This window comes from Camarhynchus parvulus, chromosome 2 (genome assembly GCF_901933205.1).
Source record: "Camarhynchus parvulus chromosome 2, STF_HiC, whole genome shotgun sequence".
Classification (NCBI taxonomy): Eukaryota; Metazoa; Chordata; class Aves; order Passeriformes; family Thraupidae; genus Camarhynchus; species Camarhynchus parvulus.
In genome coordinates, this window is record NC_044572.1 from 74,518,102 (window position 1) to 74,540,445 (window position 22,344).

A 22,344-nucleotide genomic window follows, 5' to 3' on the forward strand; every position below is an offset into this window, starting at 1 on the left:
CTCTATTGCACACTGTCTCCTTTGGTTAGAGCTGCTCTTAACCTGCATCAACTCATCTTTGAGGGCTGCAAGATGATTGAACTTGGTAAAAAGATGTATTGCCTGAACAAGTAGTTGTCTTTTCTGCACTTTGGCTTAGGCACGCTGCATTCATTATAGCCTGCTTTTGATACTCAATCTACATAAAGGGCTGATTTATTTACATTTTACATCCCTACATGTAATAGCATTTTTATTTTGAAGAAGCTTATTTTAAAAATTATTTTCACCTCCCACCCTTAATAACTTTATTTTGCATTCAAATGACTACTAAATTGACTGCCCTGAGTTGGAAGGGATCCATGATGATCATTGAGTCCAACTCCTAACTTCACACAGGGCAACCTCAAGGTTAAATCATGTGTCTAAGAGTGTTGTCCAAATGCTTCTCGAACACTGAAAAGCCCTGCACCATCACTGCTTCCCTGGGAAGCTTACTTCTGATTTTCAGATATCCTTTCAGTAAAAAACTTTGTTCTAACTGCCTCCTAACCTGCTGGACTAAGAGGGACACACACCATTTAGCTCACGTCATTAGAGCATTGTGCTAACAGCACCAAGGTTGTGGGTTTGATATAGGCCATTCATAATTGATAATCCTTGTGGGTTCTTTCCAGCTCAGAATATTCTATGATTATCTGTGATTACCTACATACTGTTTCTGAGTAAAGCTCCTTATGTGTGTACTGTTAAGGTTATAAAGTGATTCTGCATTAGACTTTCCTTTCTCTCAAAAGGAGTGCTTAAGTTGGTAGACACGGTTCATGCACTTCCCTGTTTTAAATTCCAGTCTTCCTGCAACCCACAGACTAGGCTTTGAGATATTTTTTGAATGTTTTGTGTACACAGAGCATGATGATATAAGCAAATTTGAGGATTTTTGATTATGTCTGAATGTAGTCGCAGAGAGATGTGACCTTCTTTCTGTGCACTGTCTGTGTCAGGCTGAAGAATATTTGTGTTGTTTTCTTCTATGATCATGGGGCAGCTACATTTGCAGTGTCATAGAAAGGCAGCATAATTTATTTAGTCATTGAAGACTGACAGAAGAAATACATTTACAAAAATGTGTCTTGGATAAAAATCTCTCTTTGCTTATATCTTCAACTTGCCTTATGAGTTCCTTCATTATGTCTTGGATTTCCAGCTATCAGAAGTGGAAGGTGCTGCTCTCAGCACAGTTTCTGCTGTGTGAATTTTCTGCAGGCAGAAGCAGTCACTAGTAAATCTTGTCCATGCTCAGAGAAAATACCAGCTGTCCTTGCCTGCACCACTCTGAACCAGCTGGATGCAAGCCAGGTTTAAACTGGAAGGCGTGTAGCTGTGTTAGCACGGCGCTGAGCCGGAGTGTCACACGAGCCTGAAATCCCTGTCTCCCAGCAAGGCTTATTAGCTCAAACTCAGTGCCACGTTAATTGCACCTCAGCATCTTCTGGTCTTCTGCTGGCTTACATTTAGCCAGCCTGGAGTGCAGACAAATCCAGTCACGACTGCCTGTAAACGCCAGGTAGTTGCAACCCAAGTTTCTTCACACAGCAGTCAGCCTTCCTTTCCCTAAACCCTCTTTAAAATGAGACTGCAAATATGTAGTGGAAGCCTTGTGCTTAGAGGCTTATCTCTCTAAAGAAGTGGCTCTTAAAATGCCACTTCTTTAGAGAGCCAAGTAGGGAGTATGCTTTGATAAATATAATGTTGATAAATAACCCCAGCTGTTCCTTCAAGAATACTTATCTCTCATTGTCTTCCTTGTTCAATGTTGTAACTGTTTTTCTGCAGTCATTTGGATTCAGGTGAAAAAACATACCCTTGGTATATATCACTTGAAAAATTAATATTAAAACTGCAAAATATATTTAAGCTTCTGTGCATTCCAGAGATATAATTTAAACTATTTAAGTGCTCTGGAAGATACCATGTCATACAGCATTTAATGGTATAACATTTCTTAATTAACTTCTGAGTGGCAGAAGATCTCACAACAGCAATTTTCAGGTATTATGTAGTTTATTGTTGCTATAAAATTTATTATTGGCATATTAAAAGAAGGCAGGAAGCCTAACTAATAGCTGCTTTAGGGGGGTTTTTCACTATAGTATTACAAAAATTATTGAAGTAAAAAAGGCTGTTCAGAACTTGAAGTGTAATTTGCTTTGAAAACTTTCCTGCACGCTGAGTGAACTCATAATTCTAAATGTTTGCTTCTGCATTTCAAACAGCATAGTTTACTATACTGATGAAGTAGCCACAAGGTAATTTTCACATTTCAGCAATGAAGATCTTATCATAATATCCAAAAGGCACATACTGTGCTGCCATCTGCTTATTTTTTTTTATTAAACTGAATGTGAGATCAAACTTTTTAAAAAATATGTTGTTTAAAATATTTATCATCACCGAGCATCTGTACATGGTAAATATGGATTTATTCTTAGCTTACAAAAATGTTTTCCACAAAAAAATTTTTGATAATTATGTTTTATAATCACTTTCTTAATCCTTAAACACAATGTGCTTTGCTCTTTTTTTGTTTTACAAAAACTGGTTTTGGTTTTAATATTTTTTTTGCCAGAAATGAGCACAAAGGTCCCACAATTGTTGCCTCCGCTTGAGGCGTGGCGTCCTGGGTCGGGAACAGCATGGCAGCAAACACTCTTTGCCTGCTCGGGCCAATCACTCGCAACACCAATGTGGTCGACGGTAAAAGGCGTTTAATAACGGTCGAACAGGGTATTTTATAGTAAGGGTTAACAGCTTAACGGTAGAAGGGGAGGGGCTCCATCTGCACGTAACATCGCGATATTTCGCTGCTCTCCAATCTCCCACATATGCCCCCCCTTTTATGACTAATTAAAACCACAAAAAATATAAAGACTATAAACACATGAAGGCTAACCAAGGTAAACTGGCAACTGGAAAAACAATGAACATTTCTATAACTTGTAACTATGTCTGACAAACAAAAAATGTTAACTTTTACAACCAACTTTTAACGAACAAGGTTAACTTATTTAAAATGTGAGGCCCAAAGTCATTTCCAGGGGCATTGCAGCAGGAGGGCCTCTTAAGCTGGGATCAAGGGTGACTAGTCATGGGCGGTAACTGAACCATGACTTAGAGCGTCTTCGCAGGACTTCCTCCTTAGTTCTCTGGCACAGTTTTGGAGAGGCTTCTCCCTGTCAATGTTCTGGGATGAAAGTAAGGCAGCACAGTTGATGATTTGAAGCCATATGACTGCCTATCACTACAATACTGACCTATCATCCCAGAGTCTGCGATGACTGATGAATTTTAATAAGACAGAATTGGGGAACTCATGTCCGGATTCATGGTTCTCCGACTCCTTTTGAGAGAAATGCAGAAAACCTCTGGGATGATAGTCGATTGTTCCATTCAAGTAGAGTTAGAACTTGGCCAGAGTTTGAACTCTACTTGATGGACATCACTTACATTTTAGGCAATCAGGCCACTGTACACCTTGAACCACAATTGAAAATATTTTTTGTTGAGCCTCTCCCCCAAGTTCTTCTCTGTGCCAGCGTCTCTTTTAGTTCGGCCACAGGGTCTTCCGCTGAGCTGCGTGATGGTTTGTCGTGGCCTTCAGGAAACGAGGTGCTCAGGTTGTGGGGGTGTCTAAGGATTTGGTCCTGCAAAATAAACTTCACAAGTTTAATTAGTTTAGCCCTGAAGGTCCGGTTTAACTGATTTAACCGGGCACCATTTAATTTTGCCATCTTTCTTAACTGCTGCATACCCTCGCCCTGTGAGTATTAGCCTCCAACCCCGTTCCCATTCCCCCAGCTCATTTTTAATTGAGACCTGCGGGCCTTCCTCTATCACTTTGGTGGCCCAGTGCTTCTGGGCAGGGCTTTTTATTTCTTCTCCCCTAGGGAATTGGTTTAATGCCAGCAGGGTGGTCGCCAGGATACGCGCTTGGTCTTTTTGGGGAATGGAATTGGTAAAACCCTCTGTTTTCGCCAGTACCTCTAGCTTAGTTTTTAAAGTTTTGTTTGCCTGTTCAACAATGGCTTGTCCTGTGCTGTTATATGGGATGCCATGTAGTAAGGTGATGCTCCATTTTGAAACGAAGGCTTGAATTGATTTTGATGTAACATTTGTGCCATTGTCAGTTTTAATTTGCCTTGGTATACCCAGCCATGCCATAGCTGTTAACCAGTGCTGGATGGTTGCCTTGGAGTCTGTTTTTTGATGCTGTGTGGCTACAATCATCCCACTGTAGGTATCCACGGTTACTGCAAGCCATGCTTGAGGTCTCAGTAGTGGACATAATGTGAAATCTGTCTGCCATATCTCGGCGGCTTTGAGACCTCTGGGGTTGACACCGCTGGACCACAGTGGTGATTTTTGGCAATAAGGACATGAGGCGACTACGTGCTTTGCATCAGAGGTTGAAATCCCACACCTTTTCGCGAGTGCTTTCGCCCGAATATGAAGGGATTCATGGAGTTGCCGGGCATCTCTTAGGGTCCACAGCCCTCTCGCAGCGGCATCTGCCTTGTCATTACCGATCTGAAAGAATCCCTTGACCGGGTTGTGGCTGTTGACATGGATGATGGATACAGTGCCTTCTCGCGAACTGAGTGCCTCCTCCAGCATCATTGCCACCATGGACACTGACACACCGGGTCCAGCCATAGCTAGGCAGAGCCTGGCTACAAATATAGAGTCTGTTACGATGTTAAGGTGCTCATTAAGGAACAGACCACATGCCAGTGCCACGGCAGCTGCTTCAAGATGCTGGACTGAAAGTGTGGGATCGGTTGTTTTGACGCAATACCAGTGTTCTCCTGACTGCCATACCACCGCTGCGGTGGAGGTCAATGAAGATGCGTCTGTGAACACCGTGGGTCCTGCTTGCAGCCGGTCAATTACCTTTGGTGGGAGGTCAATGTCAACAATTGCAAGGAACTGCGTCCAAGGGGGCTTTGCTGCATAACGAATTTCTCCTCCAAATCCAGCAAGGGCTATGGCAAGGTGCTCTAATATTGTTGATGATTGTGAAGAAATCTGCTTGCGAAAGGGCAGATATATCCTGGCGGGTTCAATGCCCAAATGTCTCAGGGCGAGTTTCCTGCCTTTCATAATAAGGCTGCTGAGGCACTCAACTCCCGGGGAAAAGGCGCATGATGGTTTTCCCAACACAACCCATTGTATTGGCCGGGCTTTATCAGGGGGTCCTTGGGCTAGTGCTCCTACTCCTCCTTTTTTTGTAAAGTGGACATACAAGTCGACCTTTCTCTCTCGCTTGTACATATCATCCTCTCTTCCCCCACCGACCGTGCCCACGTCCGAGCTCCCCCCGCTCTGGGGTTCACCACCCTGCGGTGCGCAAGGCAGAGGCCTCACCCAGGCACCATCAGGCCCTGAAGTAACAGCTTCCCCCCGCGCCTCTGGGCTAACGACTTCACTCCGTGCCTCTGAATTAACGGCCGCGCTTCTCACCTCCTCTAGCAGTTCGTCCCACAATGAATGCTTTTTTCCTGTAGCCTGCGCACCTGGGCTCGGGGGCCGTGAAGGGCGTCCCCGCAGCGGCAGCTCTCCATACTCTGCCACCTCATGATTGGCTGCGGTCTGTCCGGCCATCCCTTCACCCAGCTGGGGCCCCGCCTTCATGAAGTCCTGCGGGGCTTTCCATTTTTCCCGTTCCGGGCAAACCTTTTGCGGAGCCCGCACAACTTTTCCCCATGATCTAAGGCTTTGCCCCGAGCCCAAGGACATCACCTCCTCAGCTAAAGCCTGGGTGCACTTGTCCCACACATCCAGACGGAGTAACTCCTCCGGGTGCCCAATTACCCCCATATGCAGGAGCCTCGATGCAATGAAGATAAAGTCTCCCGCCTTGCAGTCCAACCCCCACTGCCTATGAACCCCTAATACGACCTTGGCGCGAGACTGCATTTCCCATGCGCCAGTCCGGGAGCGTTCTTACAGATAGCATAATTGTTTTTCCATTCCTGTTCCAGGTCAGATATTTTCCCATGTGGTGCTATTTGCATCTCTTGCTGTATAGGATGCTTTAGAATTTCTGCTTAGATCAAGCAAGTGAGACTTAGGACTTAAAGAAAACTGTATGGAAGAGCAAGTGGAGACAGAGCTACACTCTGGGGCTGCCTGAATGGCTGTAAATGCTAATGGTGTAGGCATCTGAATTGCACCCCTGACAACCAAATGCATGATAAGTTGTTAGCTGTTAACAGGAATGGTCAAAGTTGATTGTGAACAACAATTTTCAGGAATTTGCATAATAATTCTTCTTGCTCCCTCTGCCCTTTTTATCTCTGTTTTCTCTGCAGTAAGAACTTCACCTTTCCCTGACACCAATATATATTTTTCTTTACCTTTGTCAAAAGAAAAATAGGACTTTAGATATAAAACCTAATGAAAACTAGTAGACTGTAGGCAGCTAATTTGAGAGTCCAGTTTCTGCCTCTGGAAGGACAAGTTACAATTTGTATTAATCTTAACTCTACATAAGTTTTCAAAAGCTTGCATTTTGGTGAAGTTGATCCTCTGTAAGGGCAAAAGGTATCTGGCAACAGCATCAAAAAAAAAAAAAAACCTCCTCAGAGGCTTAACAATAAATTTACATGTGATAAATTATATAGATTTTTGAAAGGACAGCTTTTAATTTTGAGGTCTCTGGTAACATCAGGCATGGAGCAGAGGGTGTTGGAACAGACAATGTCTAAAGGTAATTATCACTAAAGTCATCTAGTGATAATTACTGAAAACAGTGGTCATCGAGCAGAAAAGACCATCACAGCAACATTACACTTTCCCATTCTCTCTACCTTTAACATCTTGCCCTCATGGCACTATTTTCTTCAGTTTTCTCTCCTATTTTGTGCTTTCATAAAGCTTTGCATTCTTCTCCAAAGATCATGAAACTATATTATACAGCATCATTTGATGTAGAAAGAATCAAACAGTACATCAAACTCTGTCATCCCTTTCAGCTCTATTCTGTCATTAGAAACAAAACCATGTAGAAATTTACTCAAAAGGTTATACTTTCAACTATTATAAATATAAAATACCTTTACACTGTATGACAGCATGAGGAAGTCAGCTTTACTTATAAACGAATTATACTTTTTAACTCTCTGATGCAAAAAAATACTGAAGATCTTTAGCAGTATCACAAAATATTTCTCATTTGAGATTTTATTTTAACAAAAGGCAATAAATAAAACAAAATTAAGTGATGCATTTTCATACAGGAACTCCTTCCATGCAGTAGATTATTCTAAATTATCACAAACACCTTCTCAGTCTTACAGTTTATATTTCTTCTAAAAGTTTATAAAAGTAGGATCTGGAAAAAATAATACAAGGGTTGAAAAGTCCTAGTTTTCTTTGCATTTGATGTAAAGATAACCATAAAAAAAATTATAATCTTGAACAGTTTACTCAGATATGCCTCCTTCCCAAACGCTGAAATGCTTCCTAAAAAAATGAGACAATTGCTTCTACAGAAAGACTATAGAACAATTGAGAATCCAAGGAATACTTGCTAAAAACCACCAAAACCCATAAAAGGAATAAAAGAAAATATTTTGTGAGCTTTCATTATAAATGTTTCATTACTTGTTGCCTGCTTCATGACTAATGTGGATATAGGGCTGTTGAGTCAATTTATGATTTTAGAGGAAGAACTGATTAGAAACAATGAGGATGAAATGACCATTAATGACTGTTAACTGCTGAAGAAATTATTATGATTGACACACCCAAGGCTACTTAATAAAACAGATTTCCTGCCTTTTTAGATAGTTCTGAAAGTATTAGGTCCCTACAAGATTTGACCCTCACTATATGTGCGACAGAACGAGGTTATTATTTCCTCTGGATAACAGTATCCAAGGGAAGGCCGACAGTTTTGGAAAATAAATAGATCCTTGAAGACTGAAGAGCTCTAGAGCAGACTGTCCCTCCAAGTTTCTTGACTGAAGAACATTAGTAATTCTTCCAAGCACCCTCCATAATTGCTCATTACTTAAAACGAACTGACGAAATGAGGAAAGAAGTGCTAAAATTTTTGAAAGGGAAAGGTGTTAAAGTAAGTATCCTAGCTGCTGCTAATTGAAGCCATAATTCTATGGATGTAGGATCCATGTACTGGGTTCCACTACAATTCAGGAATTTCCTGAATCAGATGTTTAGAACTGAGGAGGCTATAACTAGAAGGAATTCCTATTGATTAATATTTTTCAAATACTTTTTCCTGAATGTTTATTTTTGTCCACTGTTATAGATGGAATGCTGGGCTAAATGGGTCTTGTTCTGATCCAGTACAACAGGTCCTACTAAGCAGGTGGATTTTTAGGAATAGGATCTTTAAACAGTAAGGACTTTTCAACCCTAATTTTAACAAAACAGGCATTTTGTCATAGTATTTTTTGCATTTTGCTGAAATCCACAGGAAAGAAATTGCTTTACTGTTATCCCCTACTTGGTATGCTAATAAATAAATAATACATTAGGCAGTGAGTGCTCTCTCAATCTCAGTGACTGTTGGTAAAATAAGAGGTGGCCTGCAATCAGGAAGGTATTTTTAGCTGAAGGAACTGCAGCATGAAATGTGATGTTTTAGCTCTAAGATGTCAGAAGCAAATCCTTATTAATTCTGACCTCTCTATATTATGCATCTTTCTGATCAACTCTCTGGTAGTGCTGCTCTGTCAGACAATGGAGCTTGGGATTCAGAGTAAATAGACCTGCCAGAGCACATTTCCACTGTGATTGGATCAGAGCCTGGTTGCCATTCGACAGTTTCTTCACCATAAAATTCTTCTCAGTATCTCCTCAGCCTTGCAAAAAGAAGTTAAACATATCCTGCTATGCAGCAATATTGCAGCTTTACTTGTTGCTTAATGTTTTCACTGATGCTTTCTTCATCATCCACTGGGCACAAACACTTTAGTATTTTAAACCATCTGTTAAATTAACATACTTTTAAGAAAAGCATGCTTTCATAGCTCCTGTTCAACTTCCTTTACAAAGTGCACATTTGCAAGTTGTGTAGTGTCTATGGTGTCTACTCTGAAAGGCCTACCAATTAAGATTTGTGAATATTGAACAATTTTGTTCTTAAAATTCTGTAGATATGAAATTAAGATTACATTCTTAAAACAGAAATGCTGCCACTTTCTCTTTCAGCCTCAGAGAAATTTTATATTCAAGCTTAAGGACCATTTTGCATTTAAAAGAGACGTATGTGGAGGTTATTCATAATGCCATCCTTCTCAAAAAAACAGTCAGAATTAATTTGTTTGGTCTCCAAGACAACAGCCATAGCTTTCTTATGCCAAACAAAGGTTCTAATTAATGTCATCTAGGTATCTGCAGGCATCATTGATGATCTATGGTCTTTTGTGTCTGATCTATCTGAAAAATGCCTGTGTTCCATAAGCAAAGGGATGATATGTCTATGTTGTGAAAGTAAGCGAACAGATGAAAGTGAGAATAATTAGGAGTCAGGAGTGTAAAGGACCCATTTTTTCAAAAGGCAATAGTGATTTTTTTTTGTCCTCTCCATACTTCTGTTGATAACATGAAAATGGGTCCTTTACACTCCTGACTATCAGTTGCTGTTCTTTTGTACAACGCTGAATGACCATTATGTTAGATTACCTATGAGTTTTCCCTAGGGTTTTGAGGGCACCTCTGTTCCCTTGCTTAGCTTCTTCTGAAGGAGATCCAGTGTCAAGATCTGGAGTGCATACCCAGAACATTTCCACTGTTTCTTTCCTTGTGTGCAGCAGGAAATTAATATTGTGTGTTTTTTTTAATTTTCATTGCTTTGTGGAACTTTGTAGAGAATGCCTAGAGGGTTTGGTGATGGTTTTGTTGGGCCAGCACTGGGGTTTTTTTTCAGGGAAAAAAGGTGTTTCTTTGGTTTGTTGGTTAGTTGGTTTTGTTGGTTTTTTCATTGATTTTGGTTTTGGGTTTGGTTTGGTTTGTTGGAGTTTTGTTTGAGTTTTTTCCATTGTTTGTTTTGTTTTGTTGGAGTTTTAAAATTTATTTTGGTTTGGGGTTTGATTTGGTTTTCTTTTGTTTTTTTTAGCATGCTTTGACTGCATGACAACATTATTTGAATTTACTGCTTTCACAGCTTATGTGGATTGGCAAAGTAGTGTGATGGTTACTTTTACCTGGCTTTTTGGGGTCTTTTTTGCTCTCACTTATCCTGTTAACTGTAGTTAAGTCCACTGCAGAGAAAGACAGTTTCTCTGCTGTGATATTGTGATATTTTGTTTGGACTGTGTAGGCACTTGAGAAGCTAGTTCAGTGGAGTGTGCTGGGATGGCAATGCAGATTGCTGTTGTTGACAATCTTAAGCGTTCTCACTCATTCTTGGTCACAGCAGTCCTGAATTGAGAGTATCAGTTTTACCTCCTTTGAATAATGATTTCTGTGCTGTGACTCTCAGCTTAGACGAGTGTGTTAAGAATATAGATATGTGGGAGAAAATAAACCTACTTGCTCCAGTGAGTCCTAAGGAATCAGAGGGACTGGGTGCAGCAGGGCTTAATTTCGGATTAGAACCAGTTTGGAAAGATAAATCTGGTTGTGATCAGTAAGACCCCAGATGCATAAATAATGTGGGCTACACTCTAATCTGATCTGATTCACAGTGAGAGAGTCACAAATAGTGAGTTTTAACTAATTAAACACTAAAATTCTGGATTAATTAAAAAGGAACTTTCAAGAACACAGGTTCACCAATAGTGCAGCTTACTGGAGCAACAGGTTATAGATTCTTTCAGACTGCTGGTGATAAAGTCACTGCACGTGCAAAATGTAAGTGTATAGCATGGTGAACAAGAGTTCCTGGGTATACTCCAGTGCAGTTGGATGCGCAAATCTTATAACAGAGGTGTCCTCACTTTGGGGAGCAAAGAGGAGCAAGCCTCATCCACTTGCATGCAACGTCATCGTATTCTCATCCTCTATTGCTGAGGATTTCAAACGCCAATCTATACTTCTGGAATAAGTGGAGGTGAGAGTGTTGTCAAATGTTCTGTTACTGCCATCATAAATGGAGAGGTGAGACAATTTATGTGTAAATGAAGGATATCAAGATTTACAAAGAAAGATTGCAAAGACTGTGGGTCTTGCACAAGGACATAATGAAACTGGGACACATTAGAGTCCCACACTTCCACCTGGGCAACTGCAGAAAAAAGGGCTGTCTGGCTTCTGCCTGACAACCTGTCACCACCTCAGCAGGCCATCATGTCCACAGAAATCCCATCATACACACAGAAATTCCATTACCTCATATCTCATGAAAATCCCTTTACCACATATCTCATTATATATATCATGGCTATAGGCCTCATTCCCACACAGTGTCATAAGCACATTTGGAGACCTCTGGAAGATAGATATTTACCAGTCCCAAGATATACAGCTTACTTGGACAAATGATCTTTGAAAAGAAAAAAAAAGACGTAGAAACTACATATGGATGTCAGCAGCCCAGATCTTGGAGTAGAGGAAGGAAGATGAGAAAATTCCAAATAAATTGATTAATTCCTTCTTTTCACACAAATACAACATTTGAAGTCCCCTTCAGGCAATAATGATTATCATGATTCTGGATGCCATAAAATCATTTCAGACTGGGGAGACGAAGGATGCAGCACAGTTCAGAATGTGGTGGTAATTTGGCACAGCTGATTGTTTCCTGGGGAATAGGGAGGGTTGTGATCTTTCACTTTTATTCACATATCTAGAAGAGTGCAATGAACAAGCAGCTCAAAATAATATTATCCTGTACAAGCCATACAGAAAAACTCACTGTTTACTCCTGTGAATGTGTCTAAGCACGAAATTCCATTAAAAATGGACAAGAAAAAAACTAGAATTCATTTCTATTTCTGAAGGGTCCCTTTTCTTTTTGTGCTTGCTTACTTGTTTCTTTTTTGAGGCAAAATAGTTTTGGATTCTATTAGTTGATGCTTTTAACTGCTCTCCACTCACCCCCCTCCAGTGAAGCCATGCATTTCCATCCAGGAGGGCTTTGCCTCTTTATTACTTGCTCTGATATGAGCAGCAGCCCATGGAAAGGACTACAGTGAACCATATAATATCATTACTATTAATGGGCTCAGGAAGCACAGTCCATGAAAATACACTAGTTCAAGCTTAAAAAAAAAAATTAGAGGTTTTAGAGGTTTTACCTCATCTCATTCAAATGATGAATGAAAATGCTGAACCATTTCTACAAGACAGATGAACACTCTGAACTGAGGAAGCATGTTCAGGCAGATTGCATGTGTGAAACCTATGGTTATGAAAGATGACTGCAGTATCTTTCTGTATCAGTATTAATGATGCTTATAATGCATTCCTGAATATACACATTTGCTTACAGATATAGATAGATTTGAAGGCATGTCATGCCTTGTGGCTTTTTTCTTTAACTAATGGATTAGTGAAAAAGGCTGCCATAGTTCAGCTTCCTGACTTCACTAATGCAAGTTGAAAAAGTTTGGTTATCATTTGACAAATGTTCCTGTCTACATCAAATCCTCTGAACCATGTAAATTTTTATCTAGAGATGTGCCAAAGTACTTGAGAATAATTTGGGCAGCTGCTGAACTGTTACCCACGAGTTCACAGACAGAACTTTTCACCTCTTCCTTTCTTTCCACTTTAGTAAATTTGGCTAGAAAAATTGTTAGCACAGTGGGGGAAACTTGGCTGCACCAAAATATTTTATTTATCTTTTAACATGCTTTTTTGCACCATAGTCACAAATGCACTGACATACTTATATGGTATGCCATGGAAATGCTGAGATGGTAATATAATACCACAGAATATCCAATATTACTCTTAACTGATTGAACTGCTGATGAACCAATCTATGTGAGCCACACTTCAGTGTTCTCTTGGTAGACCAGTCCAGGGTAACTTTTTGGATTGTAGACCTTCTTGACTAGCAGATATACTATGAAAAGCTGGCAGCTTGGGAAGAAAACACAAGAGATGCAACAAAAAAAAATCCCATTCTGTGTCCTACTGGCATTCCCTGACCTTGACCCAAAAGAAGTATTGCAGTTACCAGTGCACAGGAAGCTGAGAGTAAGTTCAGTAGATCCTCACCAGGAAAAGAAGGGCTTCAGGCAGTGAAATTTGCATAGTAAACATTAAATTCAGAACGCTCTCAACTCTGAGCCTCAAGCTCTCTGCCTGATAGTGCTGCTACTTCTTGTGCAGCAGGTACTAGAGTGCTGTTTCTTAGGCATATAATTTTATTATATTTACCTTTTAACATACTGTTCTTTCATTGGCTACTGTCTGACGAAGATTTTATAAATGAAAGTATTTTTATTGAATAGACCAATGAAAATTGTCTTTTCTCCAATTAGTTCTTATCAGTCTACAACAGCTACATCCTGATGAGGATTTCCAGTTGAGTCAAAATATATTTATATTATATTGGGAAAAAAGCAAGAACATATATTCTAATTTCCATTAGTGATTGCAGACTTGAAATCATTTGAGATAAATTCTGACAGACGTTTCTTGTGGAAGTTTTGAACCATCATATCAACTTCAAAAAATTAGCATTTAATTGAAGAATATTTATTAAATTAAGTTTATGCCTTCAAAATAACCTATTAATTCAGACAGGAGTTGCATGAAGAAATATCTAGAGTAAATGATGCTGGTACTGTCCACCTCTTCAGCAAAGTATGTCAGGCTCAAACAAACAGATAAAATGATCCAGGCTTAGAACAGATTGAGAGTGATTCTTCATGGATGGCAAACAGAGGCAGCAGAGATTCTTCCAAGAATAAAATTAAATTGTGACTGCATAGGTGGAGCTGCTGTATATGATGGGATTCTTTACAAGGGCACTACTTTCAAAATTTTACATGTCACAAAATACCACTTTGCTTTAAAAAAATGCCAAGTGTAGGCAAAAGAGACTGTCTATATAAAAAGAGAAGCTTGAAATATTTTATGATGTTCAGGCATGAATAGTAGAAACAAATGTTAGGTCTCTAAGCAGAATCTGATGTACCCAGAAGGTAAAATATAGACTAAGCAAAGTCCATTAATTTCCCCACCAAACTGGGGCCAAATCTCTCACCAAACGAATTTATTTAGCGGAAAATGTTGCCCATTAAGACAATATAAATAGCTCCAAACTGTAAAAAATAAATACGTGAAAATTAATAGTCATAGTTAAAAAGTTGCAATACAAAGCACACAGTAGAGAAAAAAAATATTGTGAAATGTCATTTGAAATAGATAACAGCTAAGAGCTCATTGTTTAGGAAGAATTAATTCCAATAAATCTCTTAGCTATGCCATTCAAATATTTCCTGTTGATTTCTTACAATATATATATAGACAAAAATTAGGAAAATATTAAATATACATTAAAATAACTTGAAAGTTAGTGAATTAAATATTTTAGTCATTAACTTTATCAAATTTACCATGCTTCATTACAATCTTGCATGAATGCTAGGGCTAGAACAAACAAATGCCTGTCTAGTCTAAATCACATAATTGGAAATTCTTTTATCACATTCTGTCATTTGTGGTCATGCAAGTTTATACATTTATCTAGGTTTAACTTAAAAACATAAAGTGATGGAAAAGTCACAATATTCCATTGCAATTTTTTTCCTTAGTTAACTATAAAAATGTGTTTCTGTCTCACTTTTGCTATTATATTCTGGCTAAACAGATGAAAGGTCCCTCTAAAATTTTTTGTCTGTTTCTTGCATCAGTTTTTACAGATCTTGATCAATACTTAAGAGGAAGCTACCAAGATGAGAACTGTGAGAGAGCAGATTTAGATTAGATATTAGTAAAAAAAAAAGTCTAAGGTAGTAGGGCAGCGGATCTGTTTGTTCAAAGCAGTCAAGGATGCCCCATCCCTGGAAGTGTTCAAGGCCAGGCTGGATGGGGCTCTGAGCAATTTGGTCCAGTGAAAATTGTCTCTGTCCATGGCAGAGGGATTAGAATTAGATGACCTTTAACATCCCTTCCAACCCAAACTATTCTATGATTCTATGATCCTCTGAATATTTTCACCAAAATCCAGATGCCACATGGAATGAATATATTCAAACAGTTATTGGGGTTTTTCAGTAAAATACTTATTCTACTTTTGTAATTGTCCAAGCAAACAGAAGATACTTTGCCACTTCAGGATCTTATTTGTGCCTCCATCCACTCGTCCTCATCTCCAGAAAAACACAAAAGAAATAGATAAAAGTTCTTATCTATTGTATACAAATCATCTCATCATAGAGATTTCTTCCTGTTTATTCTTCAGCTCTATAAAAACGTCCAACCATTTTGCTTTAGAGACATTTATTTCTCAGAACAGTGGCTTGCAGCTGCCATTGGGTAGCATCAAGGTGAGAACTGTGGGTGGAACAGCTCCAGGTCACAGCCTGGGTTTTATCTTAGTTTTTCATCCCAGTTCTCTTATGTACCAAGTGCTCACGTTATTTCTCTGCTTGTCATGTTATGGACCCCTATTACCATTTCACAGATTTACAAAGGATCAAATCTCTTTTTAGGTTGTCCTCTAAGTTTACTGGACTGCAAAAGTATGATGTAATGGTTTTTTTTCTTGAGTAGTATGAAGATGTAGTGGATTGACATTGATTGTCTGCTAGCCACTCTCTGAATTCTTCTTGTCAACAGGACATATAGGGAAATAAAATGGAAATTCTCAAGGATTGAGATAAGGACAGGGAGAATACTGACAGTAATTAGACCAATAAAATGGACCCATGGACCCAACTTAGGGAAAATTAGTTTCATTTCTTGCCAGTTAAAAAGAGCTGGATGGTGAGAAAAAAAAAAAAAAGAAAAAAAAAAGTAAGCCATATTCTCTCCATTCCCCCTTGTTTCCAGTCTCATCGTCAGTCCTTCTTTCCTAACAACCTTTTTCTTCACTGAAGGACACACAGGAATGGGAATGAGAGGGCGGTCAGGCCACAGCAACTCCTTTTTGCCGATCCTTTCTCCACACGCTTTTCCCTGTTCCAGCTCGGACCATTCCCGGGGCCGCAGGCCAGCCCAGCCCGGCCGGGCTCTCTCCCAGGCCTCAGGGCCATCCCTGCCGGGTCTCTCCTGCCCCCGGCCCTGCTCCCGCTGTCCCCTCGGGGCTCGCAGGGCTGTTTCTCGCTCGCTTCCCCTGGCTCAGCCCTGGCTCTGGGCAGCGTTTTGCCCTCCCTTGCCCAGGCTTTCCCCAGGGCTGAGGGGCTCAGCCGTGCCCTGCGCTGGGGCCGCTGCAGCCGCTGGCACCGCCTGGGGCCGGCCCGGGCAGCCCCGGCACAGCCCTGGTACAGCCCCGGCACCGCCCCGGCACCGCCCCGGCACAGCCCCGGTACAGCCCTGGCACAGCCCCGGCACAGCCCCGGCACAGCCCCGGCACAGCCCCGGTACAGCCCCGGCACCGCCCCGGCACCGCCCCGGCACCGCCCCGGCACCGCCCCGGTACCGCCCCGGCACGGCCCCGGCACGGCCTCGGCACAGCCCCGGCACAGCCCCGGCACAGCCCCGGTACAGCCCGGGCACAGCCCCGGCACAGCCCCGGTACAGCCCCGGTACAGCCCCGGTACAGCCCGGTACAGCCCGGGCACAGCCCCGGCACGGCCTCGGCACAGCCCCGGCACGGCCCCGGCACGGCCCCGGCACAGCCCCGGCGCTGCCGCCACCACCGGGGCAGGGAGAGCCCAGTTGAGAGGCCTGAAATCATGAAGATTCCATCAGCTATCGCTTTCTTCCTCAGCTCTGTGCTGTGTTTCTTCCCCATTGTACGGCACACAGGAAGGGATTGGAAAGCAAAATTAGGTGTGTTTCAGGGAAATTTTTTTTGTCATAAAGCAAGGATTTGTTGATACATTTAACAGGTTGCTCTGGATGAGTCTAATTCAAAGTAGAATAAAAATAAACTTAATGTTCAGTGAGTTTTGTTGTTAACTGGTAATGTTTATAGACTAGTAGTAGTTTTTGGTCAAGGTGTCTCTGTCTTACCTTGATTGTACACTTTTAATCTCCTGGGTATCTCTGTTAAGGAGTTGACAACTGAGGATATAGAATCCTACAGCTTGATGTTGTTGTTGTTGTTTATACTGATAAAATATTCAAATTGCCTGAAGATAAGATAAAATAAAAAAAAAAAAAAATAAAAAGAACCTAAGGCAGGAAGCAAAGACAGAATATCAGGTCATGGAAGTGTTGAGTCTGAGACTCAATGGAGACTCATGGAGACTCAAAGTATTGCTCCCAGAAGGTGTTATTACACAGCTACCTACTGCCAAGGCTCCTGAGAGTCAGAGAGAGTGCTGGTAAACCCAAGGTTAAATTATCCTTGATGTTTTGGCTAATTAATTTTCCAAAGAAAATTTTGTAAAGTATGAAAATTAAGGGGTAGAAATTCTGCACTGGTAAAAGCACATACTTAGAGGAAGCTTTTATAAGGAGACTGAAGATTGAATAAAGATTAAGGGAATATGATTTTGTGATGAATGTTTTTTGGATAGGTGTATGTAACACTTAAATAAGAAGTACCAAACAGAGCTACATGCATAAATGTCTATGAGATAATTCTGCTGTCCTATAAAAAAATAAACCATCCTGGAATGCACTTTTGGCACAACTAAGACTTATCAAGTTAACTAGATCCACAGTGTTATTTCTACATACCATACTTTTGCAAGTATGTGATGATACTTCATAAAAAGCTGTTAAAGTGTCTTGTCATTTGTGGCTGAAACTCTTTGGCTTGTCCTAGAAATGTCTCCTTTTATTTTTAATAAGTACACTCTTAAAAGTACTCAAAAAAGTGCATTACTTTTTCGTAATTCTTGTTATTGTGAAGGTTAGGTAATTTTTAAATTGAGACAAACTTATGAAGCCATTGGCTTTGTCTACAGAGGACAGGTGTGCTGCATTTTGAGCACAATATGAACATACAGTACATGAATTAAAAGCTTAACATTTCATAGGTAAATTTTACACTGGGTTATCTCGCCTATATAGTAAATGTCTGCAGAAGAATTCTCAGAAAACAGTTAGAATATATGGAAAACCATTCTATTTTTAACAAAATTTTAAATCATTTTGGATAGTTAACTTAGGAAGGCTACCACACAGAATGCTCATGTTTACAGCATATAGGATTTCCATACTTTTATTTCCATTGTTAATGTTGCGTTGCATATTGATTGTCACACATGCATTATTCTTAAATGATGTGTTGTGAGAAGTGTTTGCCAAATTTTGTGAATGAATCCTTAATAGAATAAAAACTAATCTTAAAACATTAGATTAAAAAGGTCGAAGAGCAAAGAGAGAAAAGTTGCATATTTCTCAGTAATTTCTTTGAATATAACATTTCCTTAACTCCCATCACTCACACATCCCTGATTCACTGACATTACTTGACTCTTTTTAGTAAACCAAAACATTCTACAGATACTATGTTTCATTTCAAGACATGAAAATAATTATTCTTGCTTATTTCACTTCCAAGTGGAAAAATATGAAATTAACCATATACACCAGTTTACAGTGCCAGTCTGTCTGTACCTTGATAAACAAGAAAGGACAAGTAATTGGTCCCTGATTCTAGAATTGAGTAGCCCAGACTGGATCACAGCCTGGGGCTTGCTGTCCCTAGAAAAGACTGGCTGTGTCCACATTGCACAACACAAGAGTGTCAGGAAGTTCTCCTCTGGCCCTAAAACTGGTGTTTTGGTACGTTTGTGTGAGTTGTGTCTGTAGAAATGTGAGACTTGTGTTGTTGCCCACCACATTACTCTCTCTGCAAAACTCATTGGTGATGTGCTGTAAACCAGATATGCCATGGAGACATACAGAAGGTTTGACGGCACGAGTGTGGCCGAGCTGTGGTTAAAAAGAATAGAAATTTATGCAGTCTCTTTAATTGTGCTTATTGAATCATGCCCTGTTATGCACAATCTCTCTTGGTGAGATTCAGAACAGAGCTAGAAAGCAAGCTATTAATTAAGGAACAGTCAGGAGCCCTATGCTTGGATTCGTTCTTTGGTCTTCTAGAAGTGTGCATATGTACAGGCAATCTCTAAACTGGCTTCCTTGACCTTGTAAATCTCTGAAAACTTGTAGATTAAGTTCAATATTATTTTGCTTGGGTTTTTTTTTTTTTTCTCTTTCTATTCATCAGCTCTGCCTTTTTGAGTTTCTGGAATTTAAAGTCTGAGTCTATTTTTATTATTTATTTTTCTATAGAATAAGTGGAAGGCTGAAGTCTTGCTCCTTAATTATCACTTGTAAAATGAACCTTGCAAGAAAAATCTATCATGCCTGCCTGTTCCCTGATTATCTCTGTGGACACTGTCTTATGGTTATAAATGCTTTTCATCTTTTGATTATCCTAGGGCTCTTTGGAGGTTTTATTTGTGTTTGTTTGGGGAGTTGAATCCTTTTTTTTATAGAAGGGACTTAAATTAGCCTTTTTGAAAATCCTGTGGTTATTCAGTCTAATACAGGATTGGCAGCAATGTGTTTAAAATCATAAATTTTGCAAAACATTTTGCTTCTTACTAGTTAGAAACCACTGTTACTCAGCAGTGCAGCTCCTATGCTCCAGTCCATTTTTAGAGAGTAGCTGTAACTATTAAAAATTAATATTTTCCAATGACTATTTGATCCAAGAATATGAAACTGTGACTACCACCGCAGGCTGTTTATATCAGAAATTTCTTGTGTGATCTTCCCTGATCTCACTTCTATAAACTATCAGCTACAGTGAATGGAATGTAGTTCTTGGTATAATAAGTTCTTTTAATGCATCTTCTTCTACAACGCTTGCTTCAAAGTTTTAGAAAGGGTCAATGAACCCACCTTGACTAAAGTGATATGTATGTAAAAGAGTTTTAAAAGTTTTCTTCCATAATTTTTTAGTGCATTGGGAAGTCTACGAGTAATTCCACTTTTGACATTAAAAGGGATGTTGATCAGTCCTGTATTTCTTCCCTTTTGCTTTTTTATCCTTTTTAATCAATCAAATTTGTCATTAAAATTTTTATTGCCAGCATTTTTTCGATGCCTCTGTGACAGTACAATTGAATTCTGTCAACTGAATTTTATATTCTGTTGTCAGCTTCCTTGTGCTGCTAAAGACATCCTGGAATCAATCTTTAGCATTTCACTGCCTTTCTACATGAGTTGTCCCAGAATTAGATTTAGTATTTGACATGTTTTTGACGCACTGTAACCAATCCATCTCCTGCAAAAGCTACATATGTCAACATTTTAGGTTTTAACTTCGCCTTTGCATGCCTCACATACCCTGCAGTACAAAGGGTACCCATCAAGTGAGCCAAACATTTCCCGTGTATTTTGGGGAAAATACAGCTGTGGAACTTCAGCTATCATATTGACCTACAGTGAATGGTTTACAATTACCTAGAGCTTAGTCCTGTTGAATATTTTAAGAATGTACCTCTCTCTTGAAGATTTCTCATGAACATTTTTCTGATTGTACACTGTGTGGAGTCTGTATGTCAAGTTTCATTTTTAAGTCTTTCAGTGATTTTCCATGTGCTTTTACAAAACTTTTAACCTTTTCAAAGCATGGCCTTATTTCCATGGCAAAATACTGCTCAAATCTGTTAAATTCTATATTAAAAGTATTTTTGTCCTTGAAAACATGGTTTGTCAGCATCATGAAGACTGTGTGGAAATACTAAAGAATTTTTTTGCCTCCCTGTATTACTATGTATCTGTGCTATTTTTCTCTGATTACAATTGATATTTTTTTTGTCTTCCTACCAAAATTATAATATGGTACAACACTACTCTGCAGCTTGTAAAATTTTAATTTCTATATATAAAATCTTCTTGCTGTTGTTTTCTCAGTCTGATGATCCCAGCTAGGACTGGAATATAAATTAGGATTTCAGAAGCCATTTATATACATCTGTGATTAGCTGATCCAAATGCTGATATAAATAAATGTGAAGTTTTTCCCCATTTCAAAATTACATGCAAAATGGTATATATCAAGCTCATTTTGTTCTTTACATCTCCATAGGACAGCCTGAAAATTGTGTCAAAATTTTTAATTTGACTTTCACTGCTTTATTCAGGAAGAGGGAGAAGAGAATAAGGCACTGTGTTTCTAAACAAGGCAGACTCACAGAGTTTTCTTAGAAAATCTGGGGGGAAAAAAGTTCAAAAAGTTGAAATTAAAAAAAACAAAAGAAGGAAAATGGGTTTTGCTTGAGACATTTAGTTGTAGACTGTTGAATTTATGCCAGAAAACCAACTTTTTCCCTGGTGATGGTTTCTTGCTCTATTTGCTTTTTAAGGGATCCAAATATCTGCATGAACAGATTTCATATGTGTTTAAATTATTTCTTGCTGTCTGTTGGCTTCCTTGAGAGCTCCAGTTGTAACTGAGTGTTCCTCTTTGATTTTATTACCTATATATTTCGCCTTTTTGCTTCACAAAGCATTACTCTTTTCCTATATGAGCTTCTGGTGTCTTGCAGGTACAAGTACATTCCTAGATGATTTTTAATAGGGAGTTCATATTTGAGCTCAAAAGGATGATAAGCCTTCATGTCTCAAACTCAGGAAGCTTTAAAGAAACAGCAGAAACAGAAAAGGAGCAATAGCAATGTATATCTCATAGCTTAATAGCAAAATAACCAATTACCGGCTTAGTAATCAAAATTACCATATCAAAAGTTTTCCACGACTTGCCTTTTACCCTGTTGCATACAATATACCTGTGGCAGCCTTGGCTGGCTCGAAGGAAACTGCTATTATGATTCAGTGTAGACAAAATGAAATTTAAGAACATACAATTGCAGCCTCTTGATGTGGGTGTTTCAGTGAAAGGTAGTAATATTAAGCTCTTGCTGAGAGCTAACACGGTCCCGCAAAAAACCAGTAACTGCAAGAAGTGTTCTCATGAATCAGCCATTTTGTTAAAAGAGTATTTTAGCAGAGTGGTGTTGACAAGATCCATTTCAGCTGAGTGAGAATACCAGCTTTTGCAGATTGATCAACAACATATCATGATAGAATAAATCTGTGAGCAACAGGATAGCAATGACTGACCCTGCAGTTTGTATATGAAAATACATAACTTATAGTCTACATTATTAGTAGCATACGGCACGACACCAGGTGGGTCAGGAATAATTTCTTAGCATTTATCTGGAAATATAGCTGGATGGAACATCTTGTGATAGGAGAGAGCAGGGAAAAATGATGTATGAATTTCACAAACAGGATCATAAG